The 19,701-nt window shown below is 43.3% G+C and overlaps 1 protein-coding gene and 1 pseudogene across 2 annotated transcripts in view; one reads left to right on the top strand and one right to left on the bottom strand.

The window, feature by feature from the left end:
- Positions 1 to 10,276, bottom strand: part of LOC129060605 (putative STAG3-like protein 4) — a 26,289-nt gene extending 16,013 nt beyond the window's left edge. For both annotated transcript variants that reach the window (XM_054560366.2, XM_054560367.2), the window contains exons 1-5: positions 10,156 to 10,276; positions 6,684 to 6,749; positions 3,350 to 3,529; positions 1,855 to 1,954; positions 1,223 to 1,337 (exon numbers count right to left, since the gene is read on the bottom strand). The gene's annotated coding sequence lies outside the window, so the exon portion shown is untranslated. The remainder of the gene's footprint in view (positions 1 to 1,222; positions 1,338 to 1,854; positions 1,955 to 3,349; positions 3,530 to 6,683; positions 6,750 to 10,155) is intronic.
- LOC103889327 (putative postmeiotic segregation increased 2-like protein 1) lies at positions 9,796 to 18,561 on the top strand (annotated as a pseudogene).
- The last annotated feature ends 1,140 nt before the right edge of the window (positions 18,562 to 19,701 follow it).

Here is a 19,701-nt window from a genome sequence, read left to right on the forward strand (position 1 = left end):
TGGCCTCAAGTGATCTGCCTGCCTCAGCCTCCCCAAGTGCTGGGATCAAAGGTGTGAGCCACTGTGCCCAGACCCTACATAAATTTCAAACACCACATTCCCTGAATACAACACAACAAAGTTAGAAATCAAATAACGAAAATATAACTAGCAAAATTCTGTATGTTTGAAAATTTTAAATATTTTCCCAGAAACTATAAAATTACACATTAATGTGGATAAATCTCAAACAATGTTAACTGAAATAATTAAACCACAGAAGCCTGAATAATGGATTCATTTACATAATTGAAGAACACATTCATCGTGGTAACACTGTAATGAAAGATGACAAAGATTAACACAAAATTCACCCTAGTGTTTACCTGTGGGCAATAAGGGGACTGTGAGGTAGGGTAGAAAGAAGGTACACAAAGGATCTCTACAGCACTATTCATGTTTCACTTCTTGAGCTGGAGCTAGAGATCTGGGTAATCATTTTTATTTTTTAAACTACATAGAAGCTTTGTACACTTTTGGGTATTAAAACTTCAATAAAATTATAAAAACAAGAAACAAAGGGAAAAAATCATTAAGTACAATTGTCAAGATGGAGCTAAAAAATAACATGGGTGAACAAGCTCACACCCAAATCCAAGCTTCCTTCTCATGTCATGCAATGCCTCTCCTCACCTGCTCCATCAATCAATAAAGGCATAATCACTCCTGTGATACCTTTAAGAAAAGAACACGCTTTAAGAAAAGAACACGCTCTCTCGAAGCCAGGTGCAGTGGCTCACACCTATAATCCCAGCACTTTGGGAGGCCGAGGCGGGCAGATCACCTGAGGTCAGAAGTTGGAGACCAGCGAAAGCCCATCTCTACTAAAAATACAAAAATTAGCTGGGCGTGGTGGCACGTGCCTGTAATCCCAGCTACTTGGGAGGCTGAGGCACGAGAATCGCTTGAACCCAGGAGGCAGAGGCTGCAGTGAGCTAAGACTGTACCACTGCACTCCAGCCTGGGCGAAGAAAGCGACTCTGGCTCAAAAAAAAAAAAAAAAAGAACATGCTCTCTCATTCGAGGTTACCCTTCTATCACTCCAAGGATTCACCCCATAATCTTATCTTTCTTGATATGTTACACTCACTAAAATGTTCACATCAAATCAAGTTTGTAGACACTTGTCCTTACCACCTTACCAAAGTGAGATGGTATCAACAGAGGTAAGACACTGCTTTACCTTCATGTCACTTTTGGTGGCTTTCACAGCATTGAAAAGATCATTGGCTGGTGGCTCTGACTGTTTCTGGCTATGACGATGTGCCACTCGGGACCTTTCTTTGGATGTTTGCCACCTAATATGTATAAAAAGATCAGAAATATGAAAAAACGATAACAGTGACATTAACACTTGGTCTCATCATTATCACACAAGTAGGCTTATGCTGCCAATTCCACAGCAGAGTCTGAGTTAGACTCAGTCCTGAAATAATTGATTTTTATACTGTTATGAAGTTTATTAACTTTTTTCCCTTAAAAAAAAAGTCCTTGAGTCCCCTTCCTGTATCTCTATATCCTAAAGTCCTTTTCTCTTCAAAATTTATCTTCTTCCGATTTCCGTCCCTTAATACTTTGTAAATCTTGTCGTTTTATGAACCATATCACCTGAACCTCTTTTAAGTTTTCTTTTTTTCTTTTTTTTTTTTGAGACAGAGTCTCGCTCTGTCACCCAGGCTGGAGTGCAGTGGCGCGATCTCAGCTCACTACAAGCTCCGCCCCCGGGGTTCACGCCACTGTCCTGCCTCAGCCTCTTAAGTAGCTGGGCTGCTTCCCCCACAAGACTCAAAAACAAAAGAAAACTGGCTGACTCACCGGCGTTGTTTTCGGTGGTCCTTTTGCTTTCTTCTTCACATTGCGATTGAAGCTATCTTCAAAGTCACTGCCTTCATCAGCTAACAAAGAGTCAGTATTCCTGTGAGAAAGTACCGTTCTCTTTACATATAACCACCCTATTCCCTCCCTATTCTCTCATCGCACCCCATCTCCATGAGAAAAACATATTCAGATTTTAAGAAAAAATGAGTTTAGTTTTAGTAGGAAGTTGGGACAAAGTCTTTTTTTTTTTGAGACAGAGTTTCGCTCTCATCACCCAGGCTGGAGAGCAATGGTGTGATCTCGGCTCACTACAACCTCTGCCTCCCAGGTTCAAGTGATTCTCCTGCCTCAGTCTCCTGAGTAGCTGGGATTACAGGTGTTCCACTGTGTTGGCCAGGCTGGTCTCAAACTCCTGACCTCAGGTGATCCACCCGCCTCAGCCTCCCAAAGTGTTGGGATTACAGGCGTGAGCCACCACAAGCGGCTGGGACAAGGTCTTAAAGGAAAACTTTCACATGAAAGCAATGGAGACGAAGAATGAGGAAATGAGGCAGGGGAAGGACAACCCTTCCCAGTATTCTCTCTGAAGAAGAGAATCAAATGCTACTCACTTAGCGGGTAGAGAGATCACTGCTCTTTGTAGAGAAAAATAATCATGGCTCAGGAAGTCATCCATCACTCATCCATAAACGGGAGAGAAATATGGACCTAGAGTTAAATTTCACCCCCGTGAAACATCAACCACATGTCTTATCAATTCAAGTTTATAACATTGATATAATCAGGTCCCCCACAGCAGCACTGACAGAAACAGAAATGATTCAGAGAAAGCCAATTAAAACAGCCAGGGGACAAAGCAGATCTGTATGACATTAGCTTTTTTCCTTCTGGAAAGATAAAAAACCAAGATATATTATTATAACCTACACACAATAAACTCATATGTGGTAATAAATAAGGATACACAGACCTGTTTACAAAATCCCCAAGTAGGAAAACTAGGGGATACCAGCTAAAAAGTATATACAATTTACCAGGCAACAAATAAAGAACTCTTTACTCCCCCGTCTGCCACCTCCCAGCCCCCACCAGGGGTTGTACATGCTGAACACAGAAATGTGTTTAAGAGAGGTTTAGACACGATGGATGATGGATTCAAAACAGGATGTGCTTGAACCCGGAAGGCGGAGGTTGCAGTGAGCCAAGATCACGCCACTGCACTCCAGCCTGGGCGACAGGGTGAGACTCCATCTCAAAAAAACAAACAAACAACCAAAAAACAGGATGTACTACTATTTTGATGTCTACAACATCTAGGACCGCCAAAAAAAAAACACCTGGAGCTGGAGGGAGGGTGTCACTGTGCTGAACGAGTACAGCACTTCTGGTGTTTTCACACAGTCCCACGCATATTATCATCAATGTGGGAAAACGAGAGGGGGAAGGCTGCCAGGGACACAGGAAGTGGCCGTACAATGCAACATCTACTTACCCCTCTGAGGTATGGTTTGAGTCCCTGTCATCGAAGGGTAGACCGGCAGAGGAACTAGAAGATGCAGACAAGGCCCTCTTGGTATCTCCCGCAGCTCTCTGCAGTGGGGAAGACATGCTTGGAGAGGAGGAGCTATGGGGCCAGGAAGACGAGGACTGCAGGGTAGGTATGGTGATCGAGCTGGGGAAAGAAAGAGAAGAAAGGGCTCCTACCACAGCACTTCTCCATCCCCAGCCCTGACCAGTCCCTTTCTTTCCAAGGGGATGGTTCCAGAACTCTGGGATCAGGTGAGGGGGACCAAAAACTAAGACAAAGGCTGGGCACCGTGGCTCATGCCTATAATCCCAGCATTTTGGGAGGCCAGGGCAGGAGGATGGCTTGAGCCCAGGAGTTCAAGACCAGCCTGGGCTATACAGCAAGACCCCATTTCTACAAAAAAAAATAATAATTAGCCAGGTGTGGTAGCGCAGGCCTGTATTCAGCTATTCAGGAGGCTGAGGTGGAAGGACTGCTTGAGTCCAGGAGTTCAAGGCTGCAGTGAGCTATGATCGCACCACTGTACTCCAGCCTGGGTGACAGAGTAAGACTCTGTCTCAAAAAAATAAAAATTAAAAAAAAAATAAAAGAAGACATTATGGGATGCAAGTCTGCAAAGCCTTAACTACAAACTAAAGAAACCGAAAGGAAAAAGACGACTTTAAAATATAGGAGTAGAACCATCTCATTTTCCCCATAGTCCAATAGGTCCCTGCAATTGAGCCCCAAATGCTTAAAACAAGGCCGGGCGCAGTGGCTCACGCCTGTAATCCCAGCACTTTGGGAGGCCCAGGGAGGTGAATCACTTGAGGTCAGGAGTTTGAGACCAGCCTGGCCAACATGGTGAAACCCCATCTCTACTAAAAGTACAAAAATTATCCACGTGTGGTGTGAGTGCCTATAATCCCAGCTACTCGGGAGGCTGAGCCAGGAGAATCGCTTGAACTTGGGAGGCGGAGGTTGCAGTGAGCAGAGATCATGCCACTGCACTCCAGCCTGGGCGACAAGAGCGAGACTCCATCTCAAAAAAATAAAATCAGATATTGTCACTGTCTCCCCCTTGCTAACCTCCTAGGTGCTTAGGATAAAACGTCAAACATTTAACATGGCTTCACAGACATCTTGTATCATTTGGCCCCCAGGTACATTACCTCACCCAATTTCCTCCTTTGCTCTGTACTCTAGCTACACTGTCCTAGGAGTTCCTAAAACACCACGCTGGCTCCAAACACAGGATCTTCACATGTGCTGTTCCCTCTATCCGAATCACTCTTCCCTCTTCTCTTGTTTGCTTAACTCCTGTTTACCCCCAGGCTTAATCAGCACTTTCTCACCTCTCCTAGTCTGTTGCTCTTATTTGAAATCAAATAGCAGAGAAATGTGAAGTCCACTGACTTCCGGGTGGAACAGGGTTCAGTATACCAATTAAATTATTGGGTGCTGGCTGGGCACGGTGGCTCACACCTGTAATCCCAACACTTTGGAAGGGCAAGGCGGGTGGACCACTTGAGGTCAGGAGTTCGAGACGACAACACGATGAAGCTCCATCTCTATTGAAACACAAAAATTAGCTGGGCTTGGTGGTGGGCACCTGTAATCCCAGCTACTTAGGAGGCTGAGGCAGGAGAATCACTTGGACCCAGGAGGCGGAGGGTGCAGTGAGCCGAGATCGCACCACTGTACTCTAGCCTGAACGACAGGGTGACTCCATCTCAAAAAAAAAAAAAAAAAAAAAAAAAAAAATTAGGTGCTGACTGAAAATAAATTTGAAAGCAAGGTATGTGACAGGGAAGGCTACAACCTGTGTAATATTCTGTTACTTAATGATTAGTCCTGAGTCATATTTCCAACCTCTCTTAACCAGCCTGTATTTGTACAGTGTTTGTGTACAAGCTTGCTATTTTCCACAAATGGCAGCAGGTTGTCCGCTCCAATAGGGCCAAAAATGCACCTACTGGATTCAAAGCTCAGTAAGGGCCAGGCGCAGTGGGTCACGCCTGTAATCTCAGCACTTTGGGAGGCCAAGGCGGGCAGATGACTTGAGGTCAGGAGTTCGAGACCAGCCTGGCCAACATGGTGAAACCCCGTCTCTATTAAATACAAAAAATTGGCTGGCCGTGGTGGTGGGCACCTGTAATCCCAGCTACTGGGGAGGCTGAGGCAGGAGAATTGCTTGAACCCGGGAGAAGGCGGCTGCAGTGAGCCGAGATCATGACACTGCACTCCAGCCTGGTCGACAGAGCGAGACTCCGTCTCAAAAACAAAAACAACTCAGTCAGGAATAAAGAATGTCTGAAGTACTGTATGTGTAATGTGGCTTGTGATTTTTAAGCCTGAGTGCAACTTGAGCTAGTCCTTCATGATCTGAGTAATACCAAAATGTTCAAGATCTGTTTTATGTCATTGGTGCCTTCTAATGTTGGCCTGTTGTTTTCCTTGCTGAGATTAGATTATGATGTGGTGTATTGTTTTTGTCAATTTGTTTTAATTTATATGTATTTATAAGCAGCTTATTCTTCATGTTGCTCTCATTTACCCTGGAGATGCCTGATTGCCTTTTTTTTTTTTTTTTTTGAGACAGGGTTTCACTCTGTTGCCCATGCTGGAGTGCAGTGGCACAATCACAGCTCAATGCAGCCCTGACCTTCGGGGCTCAAGTGATGCTCCCACCTCAGCCTCCTGAATAGCTGGGACTACAGGCACATGCTACAACACCTGGCTAAGTTTTGTACTTTTTGTAAAAATGGGGTTTCACCATGTTGCCCAGATTGGTTTTGAACTCCTAGGTTCAAGTGGTCCTCCTGCCTTGGTCTCCCAAAGTGCTGGGATTACAGACGGGAGCCACCATGCCTGGCCAAGATGTTTTATTGCTAATTATTCATCTGTCCACATTGTTATCATCTCCCAGAGAAATTGCTAGAAGAGTGAGATTACGTGTCCTCTAAGTTATAAGTTCACAAGTAAAAGCCCAAAGGAAGTTAGGCAGCACACTTAAAAACGAATTAAAAAGACCCTGCAAAACTTGGTCTTAAATGAAAGGTGACATCCTCCAACCTGGGTTGTCTTTCTGGTTTCATGGGACTGTGCAGTTGGAGGGTGACTGGGCCCTGTTTCCACGGCACTCTCTAGGTGCAGGGACCATTGAACCATGTCTGCTATTTCTGTCTTAGCTCTGGACTGAAATAACAGTGGTGTTACTGGGTTTCAAAAGAAAGTCCATCCCTCTGGATCCAGGCAGAAAGCCATTAAAGAAAACAGAAGGATAACAAGCAGTGGGAAAATAGACCAGAAAAGTTACCGATTCACCCATCTTGTGTCAGAATCGACAAGCCTGTTTCTCCTGCTGGAAACCCAGGATGTACGTCTGCAATGAGAAAAGAGTGAAAGACTTGAGCAGGTACATTACAAAAGAGCAATCACAGCGGCCAGTGAATACGAAAAGGTCCTCAACTTAGAGAAGTCTGGAGAAATCCAAACTAACACTACCCTAGGATACCAGGCTACACCCACCAGCTTTAGGCAGGATGCAAACATCAGGAATTCTACCTCGCTGGGGAGTGGGAAGAGAGTGCACCAACCAGTCTAACAACCTTGGAAAACAATTTACTAGAGTGGAAAGCCAGGCGAGCCACTGAGCCAGCAGTCCCATTCGTTAGTACATACCCCATGCCTGCTCCTCTGTATAAGAGTATTCACTGCAGAGACCGGGCACGGTGGCTCACGCCTGTAATCCCAGCACTTTGGGAGGCCGAGGTGGGCGGATCACGAGGTTAGGGGATCGAGACCATCCTGACTGACACAGTGAAACCCCATCTCTACCACAAATACAAAAAGTTAGCCGGGCATGGTGGCGGGTACCTGCAGTCCCAGCTACTCAGGAGGCTGAGGCAGGAGAATGGCGTGAACCCAGGAAGTGGAGGTTGCAGTGAGCCGAGATCGCGCCACTGTACTCCAAACTGGGCAACAGAGCGAGACTCCGTCTCCAAAAAAAAAAAAAAAGAATATTCACTGCAGAATTGTTCATAGCAGGTTAAAATGGAAAACAATCCAGTGTCCCTGAGCAAGTAGGATGGATAAATATATGCGGGAGAGTTATGCAATGGAACAGCATACTACAGAGAAAATGAATACCTCTGTTGTTACTCACAATAAAATGACTTCTAAAATAATGTCTACAAAAAAGAAGCCAGGGCTGGGCACCAGTGGCTCATATTTGTAATCCCAGCACTTTGGGAGGTCCAGGCCGGCAGATCGCTTGAGGTCAGGAGTTTGAGACCAGCCTGGCCAACATGGTGAAACCCCGTCTCTACTAAAAATAAAAACATTAAGCCGGGTGCAGTGGACGGCACCTGTAATCTCAGCTACTCAGGAGGCTGAGGCGGGAGAACTGCTTGAACCCGGGAGGCAGAGGTTGCAGGGAGCCGAGGTCACGCCACTGCACTCCAGCCTGGATGACAGAGTGAGACTATGTCTGAAAAAAACAAAAAAAAACCAAACAAAAACCCACACTGTATTGTTTAGGGATACTGTGTTAACAAAATAATAGACACAAACAGGACATAATTATCATAAAAATCAGGACCTGGGGGGGGTTGCGGGGGAAGGTTTAAGTGGAAAGAATGGAGCAGTGACATTGTGTGTCAACCTGGGAGGTGGTAACCCTAGGGTTCACTTTGTAATTCCTCAAAATGAGCATTTATGTGCTATTCACTTTTCAGAGGGTACAATCTCTGAAGTAACACGTTTAAGCAGCCATATGCAAAAAAATATATATATATGGATAGATTTTTATTTTAATTAAAATATTTAAAAAATAGAGACAAGGCGACCGGACGCATTGGCTCAGGCCTGTAATCCCAGCACTTTGGGAGGCCGAGGCGGGCGGCTCACAAGGTCAGGAGAGCGAGCCCAACATGGCTAACACGGTGAAACCCTGTCTCTACTAAAAATACAAAAAAAAAAATTAGCAGGGCGTGGTGGCGGGCACCTGTAGTCCCAGCTACTCGGGAGGCTGAGGCAGGAGAATGGCATGAACCCGGGAGGCGGAGCTTGCAGTGAGCCGAGATCAGGCCACTGCATTCCAGCCTGGGCGACAGAGCTAGACTCCAACTCAAAAAAAAAAAAAAAAAAAAAAATAGAGACAAGGGTCTTACTATGTTGCTCAGGCTGGTCTCAAACTCTCAGGGCTCAAGCAATTCAAGCAATCCTCCCGCCTCGGTCTCCCAAAGCGCTAAGATTCCAGACGTGAACCACCGCGCCCGACCAGGAAAGATGTGTGTATATATATATAACATATGATATTATATAATATATATCATGTAACATATAATATTATATAATATATATCATGTAACATATTATATAATATATATCATGTAACATCTGATATTATATATCATGTAACATATAATATATATCATGTAACATATATTATATATGATATAATATATATGTAATATAATATCATATATGATATGTAATATAAATCATATATATGACATGTAATATGTATCATATATATGACATGTAATATAGTATCATATATATGACATGTAATATAGTATCATATATATGACATGTAATATAGATCATATATATGACATGTAATATAGTATCATATATATGACATGTAATATAGTATCATATATATGACATGTAATATAGTATCATATATATGACATGTAATATAGTATCATATATATGACATGTAATATAGTATCATATATATGACATGTAATATAGTATCATATATATGACATGTAATATAGTATCATATATATGATATGTAATATAGTATCATATATATGATATGTAATATAGTATCATATATATGATATGTAATATAGTATCATATATATGATATGTAATATAGTATCATATATATGATATGTAATATAGTATCATATATGTGATATGTAATATAGTATCATATATGTGATATGTAATATAGTATCATATATGTGATATGTAATATAGTATCATATATGTGATATGTAATATAGTATCATATATGTGATATGTAATATAGTATCATATATGTGATATGTAATATAGTATCATATATGTGATATGTAATATAGTATCATATATGTGATATGTAATATAGTATCATATATGTGATATGTAATATAGTATCATATATGTGATATGTAATATAGTATCATATATATGATATATAATATAGTATATATGATATATAATATAGTATCATATATATGATATATAATATAGTATCATATATATGATATATAATATAGTATCATATATATGATATATATATTTTGTATATTACATATATAAAAAATATTTTTGGTTTTTTGAGACACAGTTTCACTCTTGTTTCCCAGGCTCCAGTGCAATGGCTCGATCTCAGCTCACTGCAAACTCCGCCTCCAGGGTTCAAACGATTCTCCTGCCTCAGCCTCCCGAGTGGCTGTGATTACAAGTGCCCGTCACACGCCCGGCTAATTTTTGTATTTTTAATAGAGACGAGGTTTCAACATGTTAGCCAGGCTGGTCTCCAACTCCTGACCTCAGGTGACCCGCCTGCTTGTGCCTCCCAAAGTGCTGGGATTACAGGTGTGAGCCATGGCGCCAGCCTGAGTAAATCTTTTAAAACATAAAGGTTTGGGTGAGTCCCTGGCCGGCGGGCACAGATGCCTGGGTGGGACCGCGAACTGGGTGGGACACACTCGTTCCGGCCGGGGGGACTCCGGCCAGCAGCGGGCCGCAGCGCGTGCGCACTGTGCGGGTGGGCCCCGCGCTCCTACCTGCACGTGGACAACGCAGGGCGCTGGGCCGCCGCTCATGCCTTGCACGTTGGGGAGCCGGTACATGCAGGTGGGAAGTTCCACATGGAGAAGTGCGACGCGCCCGTGATAAGGCTTTACCTGGTACATCGGCATGGCGGAACCAAAGCAAGAGGGGGTAGCGCGTGCCAGACACCAATGCTCGGAAACCGTCAAAGGCCACGACTGAGGGCGGCCATCTCCCTTCTAACCCTGCTGCGGTGGTTCGGCGAAAACGCGGTCCGGTGTGCTCTGATTGGCCCATGCTCTTTGACGTCACGGACTCGACCTTCGACAGAGCCAATAGGCGAAAAGGAGAGAAGGGAAGTTTTTTTTTCACCCCGCCCGGAAAGGGTGGAGCACAACGTCTAAAGCAGCCAATGGGAGCCCAGGAGGCGGGGCGCCTGTGGGAGTCTGGGAAGGGGAAGTTTCCCAGGCCCGGAGGCGGATCGGGTGTTGAGACCGTGGAGCCAGCTGACAGCTCGAGGTGAGCTGGACTCGCGGTGTCCCCTCTCGCGCGCCCTCCTTGAGAACCACGGTGTTCCAACCTCCCTGGAAATGGGGGGAACATGGCCTAGGGGCGTGGCGAGGCCGCCGCGTGGAGGTCTCGGAGCGGCGTCCTCAGCGCCCCAGCGATCCAGTGCCCCTTGGGTGCGCCTTGAGGCCGAGGCAAGCTCCTTCGGGGTCCTGGGCTGCGGGCAAAGGATTCGGCCCTGTAAGGAGTTGGGTTCGGCCTGTCCCAGACAGGTCCTGCCCACATCCCATCACAGGGCAGTGGACTTGAAGCCGGAGCGTGAAATCCCCATAGACTGAATGCGTTTCCTTTCTACTTGTTCTCTCTCCCATTTTATTTTTATTTTTATATTATTTAATTTTTTATTTTTTATTTTTGTAGAGACGGGGATTTCGCTATGTTGCCCAGGCTGATCTCGAACTCCTGAGCTCAAGCAATCCGCCCGCCTCGGCCCCCCAAGGTGCTGGAATTACAGGCGTGATGCACTGTGCCTGGCCTTTTTAAAAAATGGAGGTTATTTTGGGGAAGGTAGAGCGTCCAGACACATCCTAATTTGCATAGCTGCGCAGTTTTACAAAATGCAATGCATTTCTACCTGTTGTGATTTCTGGCTGGTAAGCTACACCGAATCTTGGCTAGCACAGTTGCATTCCGTGTGAGATTTGTAAACGCAGATTTGCTCTCTGCATTTAAATATATTAGATATATTTAAGTAACTACATTTAAATGTATTGAGACATTTAAACATATTTTCGTTCTGTATCTAAATGCGCTCCCTTCTGAAAATAAATATCTGAAGTGGGCCGGGTGCGATGGCTCACACCTATAATCCCAGCACTTTGGGAGGCCAAGGCGGGTGGATCATGAGGTCAGGAGTTCATGCCTAGCCTGGCCAACAGGGTGAAATCCTGTTTCTACTAAAAATACAAAAATTAACTGGGCATGGTGGCGGGCGCCTGTAATCCCAGCTACTTGGGAGGCTGAGGCAGGAGAATCGCTGGAACCCAGGAGGCGGAGGCTGCAGTGAGCTGAGATCGTGCCACTGCAGTCCGGCCTGGGTGACACAGCAAGACTCCGTCTCAAAAAAAAAAAAAAAAAATCAGAAGTGGACTGTAGTCTATAGTGTGTTGCCAAATAAACTTATTTTTAGAGATACCTCTTTCAATTTTCTGTGAGGTCATCTGCAGTTTCACGTGGTAGACAGACTTCGGTGAGATTCTTAGCAAGGTAGAATGAAGAGTAAAGAGGTTTGTTTATTTCACAAGGGTTTATTGAAGGCCTACGATGTGTTAAATGCTGTAGGAAATACCCAATGATTTCTCTTTCATGGAGGTTTCCTGCCTTCTCTTAACAAGTTATCAATTAAACTGTTTACTGGAAATTGTTAAGTTAATGAACACACGGGATACATTCCTTGGATGAGCAGACATTGCTTGGGCAGAGGAGGAAGAGGAGAGCGGTTTAGACAGAGACCTGCTTATACAGTGAGTGTCTAAAAGAGCTTGTGATGTTCAGGAAACAATTGTTCACTGTGCTGCAATATAGGGGACGGCCAGTTGCGGTGGCTCACACCTGTAATCCTAGCGCTTTGGGAGGCCGAGGTGGGCAGATCACCTGAGGTCAGGAGTTCAAGACAAGCCTGCCCAACATGGTGAAACCCCATCTCTACTAAAAACACAAAAATTAGCCGGGTGTGATGGTGGGTGCCTGTAATCCCAGCTACTTGGGAGGCTGAGACAGGAGAATCGCTTGAACCTGGCAGGCGGAGGCTGCAGTGAGGTGAGATCATGCCATTGCACGCTAGCCTGGGCGACAGGGTGAGTACTCTCAAATAATAATAATAATAATAAATAATAATGATGATGCTGTAGGGGACTTGATGAAGGGAAAGGATTAGAGAGATTCTGAAAAGAAGGTAGTTTTGGGCCCAGTGATGACTAGATTTTAAATTTCATATAGTAGGAAGTGGGGCACTAGTAAACTTTTAAGCAGAAAAATTATTTGACCAGATTTGTGATTTCAAAAATAGCTCTGGTGATAGAGTGGAGGATGGCTTGGAGCAGGGAATAAGGGGAGATAAAACCGTTATAAAACTCTTAAAGCTAGTACAGCAAGAACTTTGAGGGTCTTTGCTAAGACAGCAGCTGGCAGCTTCAATTTGGAGTAGGGTATCAAAGGCAACTGTGTATAAGGAATAGTTATGTAACTGGTACCCAATTTCTGAGATGATTTTGACTTAAACATTGTGTATTTTCCAGTATACTGTTGGTTTTTCTAATTATGTGGGAAATTATGTTGCTTTCACTTTTTTTTTTTTTTTTTTGCTCGTTGCCCAGGCTGGGGTGCAATGCTGCAATCTGAGCTCACTGCAACCTCCGCCTTCCGGGTTTAAGTGATGCTCCTGCCTCAGCCTCCCGAGTAGCTGGGTTTATAGGTGCCCACCATGATGCCTGCCTAATTTTTTGTATTTTTAGTAGAGACAGGGTTTGACCATGCTGGCCAGGATGGTCTCCAACTCCTGACCTCAAGTGATCCGCCTGCCTCTGCCTCCCAAAGTGCTGGGATTACAGGCATGAGCCACCCCACCAGGCCATGCTTTCAGTTTTCAAGAAAGAAGACACCATTGTTGCCAAAGATTTTGGTAATTTGAGAGACAAAATGTGTGTTTTCTCCATGTGGATCCTAGTATAATTAGATAGTAAGGATCTGTTGAATTTGAAGTATCTATCCAGAAGTATTTTGGGTACATGTTTAAGGATTGTAAAACAGTGTTTCTATTTCTGGATATAATAAATGTATTTGTTAATATAATAAATGAATAGATTAGACCCATAAACTATTTACAGTGTTGAGTCATTTCCCACAGTTAAAATCAGGATGAAAATATATAGCTGAATACTTGCTTTGTTTCTTGTAACATTTCTTTAGTACAGAACCTGCTAAGGCCATCAAACCTATTGATCGGAAGTCAGTCCATCAGATTTGCTCTGGGCCGGTGGTACTGAGTCTAAGCACTGCGGTGAAGGAGTTAGTAGAAAACAGTCTGGATGCTGGTGCCACTAATATTGGTAAGTCTGGGAGAGTTTTAAGCCACAAGAAATGATCAGTGTATGTTGTTGTAGTCAAGAAACATTTGTTATTGAAATAAGACTATCAAGTGTTGATGTAGTAATAAATGATTATTTTTAAGTTAAAGTTAGCACCTATTATGTGCCTAGTACTTAGCTAGGTAGTAATAATAATAACAGCTTTTATTGTGTTCTTATGGTGTGCGAGGCAGGTGTTATGCTAAGAATTGCACAGAAATATCTCATTTAATTTGCAGAATAGCTGGGCGTGGTGTTTCACGCCTGTAATCCTAGCCCTTTGAGAGGCCGAGGTGGGGGGATTCCTTGAGGCCAAGAGTTCAAGACCAACCTGGCCAACATGGTAAGACCTCGTCTCTATTAAAAAAATAAAGTAGGCCAGGTGTGGTGGCTCACACCTGTAATCCCAGCACTTTGGGAGGCCAAGGCAGGTGGACACCTAAGGTCAGCAGTTTGAGACCAGCCTGTCCAAACTGGTGAAACTCTGTCTCTACTAAAAATATAAAAATTAGCCGGACCTGGTGGCAGAAGCCTGTAATCCCAGCTACTTGGGAGGCTGAGGCATGAGAATTGCTTGAACCCGGGAGGCGGAGGTTGCCGTGAGCCGAGATGGTGCCACTGCACACCAGCCTGGGGAAAGAGCAAGACTCCGTCTCAATAAAATAAAATAAAATAGGCCTGGAGTAGTGGCTCACATCTATAATCCCAGCACTTTGGGAGGCAGAGCGGGGCTGATCATTTGAGGTCAGGAGTTCAAGACCAGCCTAACCAACATGGTAAAACCCTGTCTCTACTAAAAATACAAAAATTAGCCAGATGTGGTGGTGCAGGAGGCTGAGGGAGGAGAATTTCTTGAACCTGGGACGTGGAGGTTGTAGTGAGCCAAGCTCAGATGGTGCCACTGCACTCCAGCCTGGGTGACTAGAGCAAAACTCCATCTCAAAAAAAAAAAAGAAAAGAAAAAGAAAATAACAAAATAAAATAAGAAAACCTAAAAAATTATGAATCAGCCAAGTAACTTTATGAGATAGAACTTATTATCTCCATTTTATAGATGAGGAAATTAAGGAACAGGAAATTTCCTTTTTTTGAGATTATAAAGCTAATAAAATAGGATCCAGGAAGTCTGATTCCAAAACCAGTTGTCTTTTTTTTTTTTTTTTTTTTTGAGATGGAGTTTCGCTCTTGTTGCCCAGGCTATAGTGCAATGGCACGATCTCGGCTCACCGCAACCTCCGCCTCCCGGGTTCAAGCAATTCTGCCTCAGCCTTACCAGTAGCTGGGATTACAGACATGCACCACCACACCTGGCTAATTTTGTATTTTTGGTGGAGACAGGGTTTCTCCACGTTGGTCAGGCTGGTCTGGAACTCCTGACCTCAGGTGATCCGCTCACTTTGGCCTCCCAAAGTGCTGGGATTACAGGCATGAACCACCGCGCCTGGCCCCCTTTCTCCTTACTGGGTGTGTTAAAATTATTTCTTTCAAAAGAAAAGTCTGGTCAAAGTGCAACGGTGTTAACCACTAATTGATCACAACCAGTTACAGATTTTTTTGTTCCTTCTCCACTCCAACTGCTTCACTTGACTAGCCTAGGGACAAAAAAAAAGAGGAAAGGAAGAAAAAGCTAAACTATTTAATCTGGGCTAGTAAATGGCCAGAAAGGACTTTATAAAAATGAAATATACAAAATGACACTAGTACGTTTAACTAAAGGTATAGTTATGACTCTTCAATTTGCATATGTTATAAATAATATCAATATAAAAACTTATAGCATGGGTCCATTTTTTGTTTTGTTTTGTTTTTGTTTTTTGTTTTTTTTTGAGATGGAATCTCACTGCCTCCCAGGCTGGAGTGCAGTGGCAGGATCTCGGCTCACTGCAAGCTCCGCCCCCCGGGTTCACGCCATTCTAGCATGGGTCCATTTTTAATAAATAATGTAAATATTTAAACTTTCTAGATCTAAAGTTAAGGACTATGGAGTGGATCTCATTGAAGTTTCAGACAATGGATTTGGGGTAGAAGAAGAAAACTTTGAAGGCTTAAGTAAGTTGACTTTTTCTAATCCTATTATAAAATAATTGGGCCACATGTCTCAGAATTTTGAGTAACACTGTCTTGGGAAACGCAAAAACAGTTTTTTAAGCCAGTTACTAGATATCATGTATATCCGTTGTTATAGCACTTGAGGTATCTTAGTCTTTACTTTACAGTCTCTTTCAGCTCTGAAACATCACACATCTAAGATTCAAAAGTTTGCTGACCTAACTGAGGTTGAAACTTTCGGCTTTCAGGGGGAGGCTCTGAGCTCACTGTGTGCACTGAGGTGATACAATATTTTTATCCATTCATTTGACCCCTTAGAAAAACCTCTCTGAAAATTAATTGGAATCGTTATTATTTACAATTTTCTATCTCAGTATCTCAACTTCTAGCTTCTGAATTCTGTTTTGTCTCACTGCCAATCTAAGTCCTAGTACTTCTGAAATGTGAGAAATAAATGAATGAAATGAAGCAAATAGTATTGTTAAAAAAAAATGGTTACCCTTATTAAAACAGTAACTTCTCAATTTTAACATAACATATAGATAATAAATGATAGTTACCATTGGTTTTCATCATCAAATTTTAGGGAAACATTTCACCAAAGCACTATTTAATTATAGCACAGATACTAAATTTTTATAATTATATGTAAACATATATATACATATATATGTGTATATGTATATGTATTTTTAGACAGAGTCTCACTCTGTCACCCAGGCTGGAGTGCAGTGGCACAGTCTCAGCTCACTGCAATCTCTGCCTCCCAGGTTCAAGTGATTCTCGTGCCTCAGCCTCCTGAAGAGCTGGGACTAAGCGTGCACCGCCACTCCTGGCTGATTTTTGTATTTTTAGTAGAGATGGGGTTTTGCCATGTTGCCCAGGCTGGTCTGGAACTCCAGGCCTCAAGTGATCTGCCCTCCTCGGCCTCCCAAAGTGCTGGAATTACAGGCATGAGCCACCACACCCTGCCCTACATATACATTTTAATTATATCTTTTGGATTCTTTAAATATTTAAAAATTTTTTTTTAAATTCTTTAAAAAATTCTTTAAAAAAATTTTATTTGAAGAGTAATAACAAAACAAATCTCTATTTGTGAATAAATGAATCTTGAGATCATTTATGGTTTTGCAGTTCAACCTGAAAAATGAAATCAAAGCTTTAACCAAAGCAAAGCATGTTTAGTGCCCTCTGTCTCACTGTCTTTTAGATGCCAAACCTTAGATTTTATGATGACTCCTCAACCGTTTAGATCTTAGTTATCTCAGAGGAATCATCAGCTTTTTAAGAAAGTTTTGAGAGAAAAGCAAGTGAAGAAAAGCATAGTCAGTGCCCAACATCACAGGTCTCTCACTGAACACGCCATGCCTGGTGTTCTCTCACAGCGATGTCACCATTTCTACCTGCCATGCATCGGCGAAGGTTGGGACTCGACTGGTGTTTGATCACAATGGGAAAATCATCCAGAAAACCCCCTACCCCCACCCCAGAGGGACCACAGTCAGCATGAAGCAGTTATTTTCTACGCTACCTGTGCGCCATAAGGAATTTCAAAGGAATATTAAGAAGGTACAGTAAATTAATCCTGGTTTTCAAGAGTATTGGTTAATGCACATAAGCAAAAGATTTACTAAAGATGTTTATTCTTCAGCTGATTCTCTTCCCATAATCTATTGAGAAATGCTTTATTTGCATTTCTCATTAAAGACTTAACATTAAAGACTTAACTTTAGGGTGATTTACTTTTTTCTTTTCATCACATAGTGTTTATTAGGACTGGGCAACATAGTGAAACTCTGTATCTATGAAAAATTAAAAAAAAAAATTGACTGGGCATGGTGGCATGCACCTGTAGTTCCAGCTACTTGGGAAGCTGAAGTGGGAGGATCACTTGAGCCCAGGAACTTGAGGCTGCAGTGAGCTATGATGGCGCCACTGTATTTCAGACTGGGGGACAGAGTAAGACCCTGTCTGGAAAAATATATATACATATATATATTTTATTTTTATTTTTTATTTTTATCTTTTTTTTGAGATGGAGTCTCACTTTGGTGCCCTGGCTGGAGTGCAGTGGCGCGATCTCGATTCACTGCAACCTCCACCTCCCGAGTTCAAGCGATTCACCTGCCTCAGCCTTCTGAATAGCTGGGATTACAGGCGCACACCACCACGCCTGGCTCGTTTTTGTATTTTTAGCAGAGACGAGGTTTCACCATGTTGTCCAAGCTGGCCAGTCTGGTCTCGAATTCCTGACCTCAGGTGATCCGCCCACCTCAGGTGATCCGCCCACCTCAGCCTCTCAAAGTGCTGGGATTACAGGCGTGAGCCACCATGCCTGGCCTTAGGTACTTATATTTTAATGAGACTATTTCTCTTGGTTTTCTGATAAATGAAGTACTGGAACCCTTATGAATCTGAATGCAAATGAAACAGCTAAATGTTATGTAATTGTTGTGTTTAAAAAGCAGATTATAAAACTATCTGTATTATATGATTACAGTTTTATAAAAACAAAACAATGGCCTAAATGTGTATAGTATAAAGGCTGGAAGAGTCAGTACCTTCATGTTCTCAGCGGTTATCCTTGGATGTGAGATCTCATGCACTTTTTGCTCTCTTCTTTGTGCCTTTCCATTTTGTGTGTGTATTTTTTACAATCTAAAAAGTTACTTAAACATATGCAGCTAAAAACATTTTTTAATTGTAAAGCATTTGGTGCTAATTTTAACTGTTCTTTTTTTAGACGGAGTCTTCTCACTCTGTCGCCCAGGCTGGAGTGCAGTGGTGTGATCTTGGCTCACTGCAACCTCTGCCTCCTGGGTTCAAGTGATTCTCCTGCCTCAGTCTCCCAAGTAGCTGGGATTATAGGTATGTATCACCACGCCCAGCTAATTTTTGTATTTTTAGTAGAGATAGGGTTTCACCATATTGGCCAGGCTGGTCTTGCATCCCTGACCTCAAGTGATCCGCCCACCTCAGCCTCCCAAAGTGCTGGGATTACAGGCATGAGCCACCACACCTGGCCTTTTTTTTCAAGCTTTTTTGTAAGTCAGCTAGCAAGAACACAGGAAGAAATACTCAAATCTCCCTTACACAGCTGGGGGCTATGTCAGGTTTTATAAGCATAGGCTAATGAGGTGTGATTTGATTGGATCTTGCAATAAAGTAATGCTGGGAGGTGTGATCTGACTAGATCCTGCCATGGGGTGATACCAAAACTCAATCTGATTGGATCCTGGCTCCTGCCATGGGGTGTCCAGTTCTTAAATCATTCCCAGCTCTTCAGGCCGAGCTCTATGGTTCCACTCCGTGGTGGCGCTTGGTTAACCTGGGCATGCGCAGGGTACATGACCTTCAACCTGCGGGTCCATGGCACTTGAAAAACAGCCGACAACCTCATTACATAAAAGTTGAACTGAGCCGGGTGCGGTGACTCACGCCTCTAATCCCAGCACTTTGGGAGGCCAAGGCAGGTGGAGGTCAGGAGTTCAAGACCAGCCTGGCCAAAATGGTGAAACCCTGTCTCTACTAGAAATATAAATATTATCCAGGTGCGGTGGCGCACCCTTATAATCCCAGCTACTCTGGAGGCTGAGTCAGGAAAATCGCTTGAACCTAGGAGGCAGAGGTTGCAGCGAGCTGTGATCGTGCCATTGCACTCCAGCCTGGGTGATGAGTGAAACTCCATCAAAAAAAAAAAAAAAAAAGTTGAACTGGATTTGGTCTGATGCAGTTGTAGATTTACAAACCTTGCCCCCACCCTCCTGCCGACACCTTCCACTCCTCATTCTTGAGGGATTAGGGATGGAGGTCATGCTTCTGTATCGACTTCTTGCTGACCAGGGGCACTGTGTCCCCTAAAGTGAGAGGAATGAA

The sequence above is a fragment of the Pongo abelii genome, chromosome 6, assembly GCF_028885655.2.
Source record: "Pongo abelii isolate AG06213 chromosome 6, NHGRI_mPonAbe1-v2.0_pri, whole genome shotgun sequence".
Classification (NCBI taxonomy): Eukaryota; Metazoa; Chordata; class Mammalia; order Primates; family Hominidae; genus Pongo; species Pongo abelii.